Source organism: Pogona vitticeps, chromosome 12 (assembly GCF_051106095.1).
Source record: "Pogona vitticeps strain Pit_001003342236 chromosome 12, PviZW2.1, whole genome shotgun sequence".
NCBI classification, from domain to species: Eukaryota; Metazoa; Chordata; class Lepidosauria; order Squamata; family Agamidae; genus Pogona; species Pogona vitticeps.
In genome coordinates this window covers 17870228-17876904 of record NC_135794.1, presented here as the reverse complement: position 1 = coordinate 17876904, position 6677 = coordinate 17870228, and positions in this window count along the sequence as shown.

Here is a 6677-nt window from a genome sequence, read left to right as displayed (position 1 = left end):
GAAATACAGGATCAAACTTGTGCAACAGAAAGACTCATGAGCCAAGCACACTCAAGCAACACGTGCACTCTGTCTCCAAACTATGAGTTCTGTTATGAGAGGATGAAACCTCCTGGCATCTCTTGATAGCACTTCTGTCCTCCCTCTGCCCAGCCTTGTGCACTTCTGAGTCAACAAAGATGTCGGGAAGTGCATCGTAGACTCCCTTGTGATTGTGGCATGCCAGCAAGAAGATTTTGCCCATGAATTTCTGGTGCTTGAGAGGAAGAATACCTGGATAAACACTCCGTACACTGTACTGCTGCCCAAACTGTGCTCAGGACCTGGGGTTCAATCCCAGGTAGCCGGCTCAAGGTTGACTCAGCCTTCTATCCTTCCAAGGTCGGTAAAATGAGTACCCAACTTGCTGGGGGGGGGCAATGTGTAGCCTGCAAAATTAACTTGTAAACCACCCAGAGAGTGCTTGAAGCGCTATGGGGCGGTATATAAGCAGCACACTTTATATATACTTCCTGTATTCACATTGTATTCCAGGGGTAATAAGGATGTGCCCTACCATCTATTGGTGATTCACATGGGTCACTCATTCCCAACCTGGGATAACCTAGGTGTTCTTGTACTGCAGTTGATGGTCTACATTTATCAGAGTTGGGTACCTTGTTGCGGGACCTGCAGAGGGCCCTCTGGGCTGAGAATCCTGGCTTGATGGGAGCTAAGGAGCTTCCTGAAGGCTGGCTCCATTGCCTCAGTGGGTAGTGTGGACTGGGAGATGATTATCAGTGCATTCACAAGAGGTACCTAGAAATCCTACTGCAGCCAATATCTTGGCACCATGGATCCAAAGATTTTGTTGCCTAAGGTCATGCAATTTGGGTGGTGGGTGCCTGGGGAGAGACGCCAGGGTATTAGTCAGCTGAGAACAGGTTGTCTATAGGACAGCCTGGACCCCGTGCTTGGGGATAAACCACTGAGGGTTAGGTACGGAGGTAAGCAGGTGCCCCTGGCTCCTGGCTCAACTATCCACACTGTGATAGGCTTCTCCGCAAGAGGTGAGACATTGCAAGAGTTAATATAAGTCATGGCTCAAGTTAAACCCATCACCTGGGTTTTATGTTATTTTTATATTTTATTTCTGGAATGGGGTGGGCAAGTACCATCCCATAATGTCTACAGCTAGCCAGAAAGATTGGATGAATCAGGCCTTTTTTCCTCCATGAAATGTAGAGTCATCATAACCCAAGGAAGGAATCATTAGTCACTAAAAGAAGGGACAGCAAGCCTGCCCCGAGAAATCAATACCAGGCTATTGCCTTGTAATGCAAAGATAGCATCGCTGAAGTTTATGTATTTGCCCTTCAGGTGCTTCATGCTTCCTTCTACCTTCTCCCTTTTTCACTTCTCTTAAGATTTTATGTGTCTCTTTCTTGGCTTTTCCTACATTCAGATAAAAAAAAGGAGCAATGTAGAAGAGTAGGTAGGGATGTTAAGGAATCTAATCAAATACTTCTGGTTGAGAAGAGGCTGACTCGCTACAGCATGACTGTCTATTAAGTAGTCTTCAGTCCCCATGAGACGTCTTTCCCTCACAAAGACAGGACAACAAAGCTCTTTTTTTCTCCATTACATTTACTGTACAGAATACAACTGTGGAAAGCTAGTGCTTTTTGCCCAAATGTCTACACACCGAAAGAACAGAACGGCAGTGTTGGTGATTTTAAAAAGATGCAAGCAACCCATTCAGTGCTGCTACCTTTTCCAGCTCATGCAAGAAAGCAGCACTCATCTCTCTGCCTATGTTCCACATGTGGCTTGATGGAAACCCTAAACATATCTGGTCTCCTTGTGTGGTTCCACCTCAACCATGAAGTGATATAAAAGTGGCCAAGATGCTCGAGGACCAGAGTCGCATCCTTAAGGGGGGGGGGGAAGCACTATGGTTAGATGCAGGGAAAAAGCAATAAAAACTAACATAGCTGTCTTTCTTTTCCAAGACAGTTCAATGGGGGAATTACAGATCGACTCAGAAGGCACAAATCAAATTGGATCAAATAGCTATATATTGGATGGATTCCAAAGGCATGAATTGACCTTCAGATCAGATCAACACAACCGTTCTTCTCAACGGCTTCTCAATGGTGGATTCCTCCCACCATCACCTTGGCACCCTCTTATAGAAGTCTTCTGTATGGCAAAGAGCTTTTTTCATAGAGAAATACTTCTTGTATGCTTTCGCATTTCTTGCAATCAGACTCTAGTTTTTGAAGTCTCTCTTAATTTTTGGTCGGCATTCCTTTATATCCATCCTGTGACATATTAAAGAAAAAGAAAAAGCACGAGGAAAGCTTAGCAGGATCAGAGGATGGGGAGGTTGTTCCCTAGGACTACAGCTCCCATCGACTGGCTATGTTGCCTGAAGCATTCTGGAAGCGGTCACCCCTCGAACTAAGTTTTCTATGTTGTGGCTGCATAGAATATATATTTTCCCCTTTAAAAAAAACTTGAGAGAGGGGCTAAGTGTGGAACTAGATCATAACATCTTTTTCTAGATCACAACATGTTTCACAGAGCATCACTTCTCCCAATAACAGCAATTACACTATTTAGAAATTGCTTCTCAGACCTTATTCTCATTTATTCGCACCTTTACTTCCAGTCTTCTATGCTTTTTCCTCCCACCCAGCCACCATTCAAACAATACACTGGGTTATGTACGGCAACAGGTAAAATTAAGACAAGAGGGCAAGGCCTTAAACCTCTGAAGTCTTCTCCATTTTTCCCTTCCCCCTCTTTTCCCCTCTTCTTCCACCACTGGGAGTTATTATGAGCATGGTTCTCCCCCCCCCCCAACAGCCCAGCAGGTAGAAAGAAACTGCATTCATAAGGAAGCTAGAAATCCGAACGTCGCCATGCGAACGTACCACACGGCCACAAATCTGCAAGTTTACGGAGCTGTTAAGGTGAGAAAACTATCTGCGAAGCCGAGCAATTACACATAAGGCAGCTTCCTATGGCCAGACTGATAACCGTAATATCCCAAAGAAATCCATGGAGGGCCCTTAGAAGAGTGCAATATCCTTTAAAAGTAACCCTGGTAATGAAAGCGAGGGGCTCCCATCCCACATCTATTTTAACCTGCTACAGGTCAGGGCTGATACAGCGTTTGCCTGGGCCATCTTCAGAAATGGCCAGCAAGTAGAGATGGTTCACCCCAGTTCTTCCCAGTTTGTAAAGATGGCAACACAAGGGGTGGTGCTCCCCTCCCCCACCTCTTCTGGCTCAATCAGCCACTCACTAGCCCCAGTGTGGTAGCTTCCTCTACCTCCTCACCTGATCTTCCAGTTCTGGCATCAGCTCAGGCTTCTCTGCCCTGCCTTCTTGGCTGAGCTCCCATTCGAACAAAAGGGCAGGGAAGAGAAGTCTATATGCTCTTGCCTGCGACTGGGAGGTTAGCTGAGGAGGCAGAAAAAGCAAGCAAGCTGAGCCTTGTGAGTGACTTGGTTGTATGAGGAGGCAGGGGAGGGAAGCGGGAGCACCTGCGCTGCCGCCTGTATGAACTTGGAGGAATTGGTTCATGCCCATCTCTACCAGCAAATCTAGATGTTGGAAATGTTCTTCATTTGGGATACAGCTTCTAGAATATGGGTGGGGGGATTCTGGGATGTGTAGTCCCTAGAAGAAACTTTTCCAAACTTTGAGCTGAGCACACAGAGGGACGAGTGATCTGTTACTTCCAATGATAAGGCTGATGCCCTTGGTTTTTGGCTCATAGCTGGTAAATGAGATTTCAAAAATGTCTCCTGCAAGAACTTATGTACTAACAGCCTAACCCTAGGATGTGACCCTAGCTTTGCAACTAGAAGATGCTAAAACTTCTGATCATCATCTTAGAACAGCTGAGCAGGAAGGGACCCTATGGATCATTGAGTCCACCCCTTTTCAAGGAAAACCAGTGGGGAATCAAATTCCCAACCTCTGGCTCCACAGCCAGACCTAAACCACTAAAGTTAAAGGTAAAGGTTCCCCTTGACAATTTTTGTCCAGTTGTGTTCGACTCTAGGGCGCGGTGCTCATCCCCGTTTCCAAGCCATAGAGCCAGCGTTTTGTCCGAAGTCAATCTTTCGTGCTCACATGGCCAGTGCGACGTAGACACGGAACGCCGTTACCTTCCCACCGAGGTGGTCCCTATTTATCTACTTGCATGCTTTCGAACCACTAGGTTGGTGGGAGCTGGGATAAGCGACGGGAGCTCACTCGTGGATTCGATCTTACGACTGCTTGGTCTTCTGACCCTGCAGCACAGAGGCTTCTGTGGTTTAGCCCACAGTGCCACCATGTCACCACTAAACTGAGACCTAAACCCATGTAACCTGCACACAACACTCTTCCTGATGGCCAGCCACAAAACAACAACAACAACCCAACCTACAGAGCTGAAAAACGTCTTCCTAGGATAAACAGATTAATATATTCTCTTAAGGCAACTTTCCTTCTAAATGAAGGTCTCACTGTAATGTCTGTTTTTAAAAAAAAAAAAAAAACACCGAGACTGTGTTATTGTTGTTGGAATAAAAGTTCTGTGGATGGTCCTTTATTGACTGAAATTTATTTAGCTCAGGTTCCATTCTAAGTAACTCAAGGGCCGACAAAACTATTCTTCTCCTGGGTGCTTGGTGTGTGATTTTGTTTTTGTGTTGTTTTGTTTTCATTTTTATTTTTATTCTATTTTATCTTCATTTTATTTATGATGTTTTACGGTGTTCCTTATTGTTATTTGTTGGGTATGTCTTACATTTTGTTTGTTAGCTGTCCTATATCTTGTTAGTCTGTCATTGTTGTTGTTTATATCATTGTGAACCACCCAGAATGGCCTTGGCTGCCAGACAGATGGTATAAAGATCAAATGAATGAATGAATATTGTTGTTGTTGCTGTGTGCCATTAAGTAGTAACTGACTTATACAGTGGTGCCTCGCTTAACAAGGATAATCCGTTCCAGCGAAATCGCTGTAGAGCGAAATCCTCATTAAGTGAAAATTTAAAAAACCCATTGAAATGCATTGAAAACCCGTCCAATGCATTCCAATGGGCTGAAAACTCACTGTCCAGTGAAGATCCTCCATGGGGCGGCCATTTTCGGTGCCTGTAGAGTGAGGAATCCATCCAAAAACACAGCGGGGAGACATTTTACACAGCGGGCGGCTATTTTGAAGCCACCAATCAGCTGTTTTAAAATTGTCGTAATGCGAAGAAGGGAACCGTCGCAAAGCAGGGAACTGATCGTCCCAAAAGCAATCACAAAACAGTCATCGCATAGCGGTTTCATCATTTAATGAAGCAATCGTTAAGCGAGGCACCACTGTAGTGACCCTAGTAGGACTTGCCAGGTAAGTGAGATATTTTAGGAGTGTTTTTTTTTACCAGTTCCATACCTTCAGTGAGTTTCCATGACTAAGAATTTGAACTGAAGCCTCCTGAGTCATTGCCCTCACTTGATCCACCACACTACACTGAATATCCCATGTGTTATTTTGAAGCCAAATTGACAGTTTTGCTTTCTTCACCGAGCCTGGTCAGCAAGCATTTTGCAGACTTCTGTAATCTTAGCAGCCCCAAATCATGTGACGATTCTGTTCCTTCACATCAGCTCCATCCATCATTGTTCCCACTTCCTTCAGCAGTGTACAGCATAGAAAATGTGAAGACCTCCAGTTTGCCCACTCTGAAGGCTAAAAATGGTATTGAACAGCTGCGAGGTACTAATGATGAGCAATTTTCCTTCTCTGTGTTTAATAACAAATATATTGAAAACTATGCTCTCATATACCCAGGATTGCACTATGATACGCAGAAGTCTCTTGATGGATTCTATTGTTCCTCCCATACTGAAGATGTGAACACTTATGGCTGTGCATAACTGCCTGATTGGAAAGCTATATAAAATTCATATATCTACTAAGGTGAGAGACAGGTCAAGCCTGTTCAAAAACCTGAGTAAAACACCTGAAGGTTTGGAGGACAAGAGGAACCAACAACATAATGGAGACTCTCTCTGGCAGTAGACATCAAAGGAACCCTTTCCCAATTGACATTCGTTGGCTCCATCTTTCTTGGTGCTTCAGCAGTGAAGACATTTCTGTTTGACAGGTGTTCGCTTCATGATAATTGTTCTCCTGCTGTTGTTTTATCGTAGTGCCTGTATCTTTTAGCTCTCTGCTATTAATTATGTTTTATTGCCCGGCATCCTATCTCCATGTTTTTTTTTTATCAGGTAGCTTTTTTAAAAAAAAGAAGAATCTGTCTTAAGGGCCTTGTTGTCCAACACTCAATATAATTGAAACGAATAAGCACGAACAAATAAACAAACCCAAGTACGTTAAAGCCTGAGCTTCCATTTAGAGAGAGAATGATGCTGTAAACGAAGGTCTGCTTTTATAGAAAGAGCCCCACATTGAGTGACAAAATGCTAGCTGTCAAAATGTGCCAGTTAACATGTCCAATATGAGGCGATCGTTTAGTGTCTCGCGGGATTAGAAGACAGAAACATGACAAAGAACAAAGAAGTGGGATCAATAATGCTTGGGGGAAATAAGACGGAGAAGGTTATTTACTCTGCATTGATCTGTAGCTGCGCCACATAAACTTGGTCTGTTTTTCTTTTTTGTTAACCTTTAAGCTGGA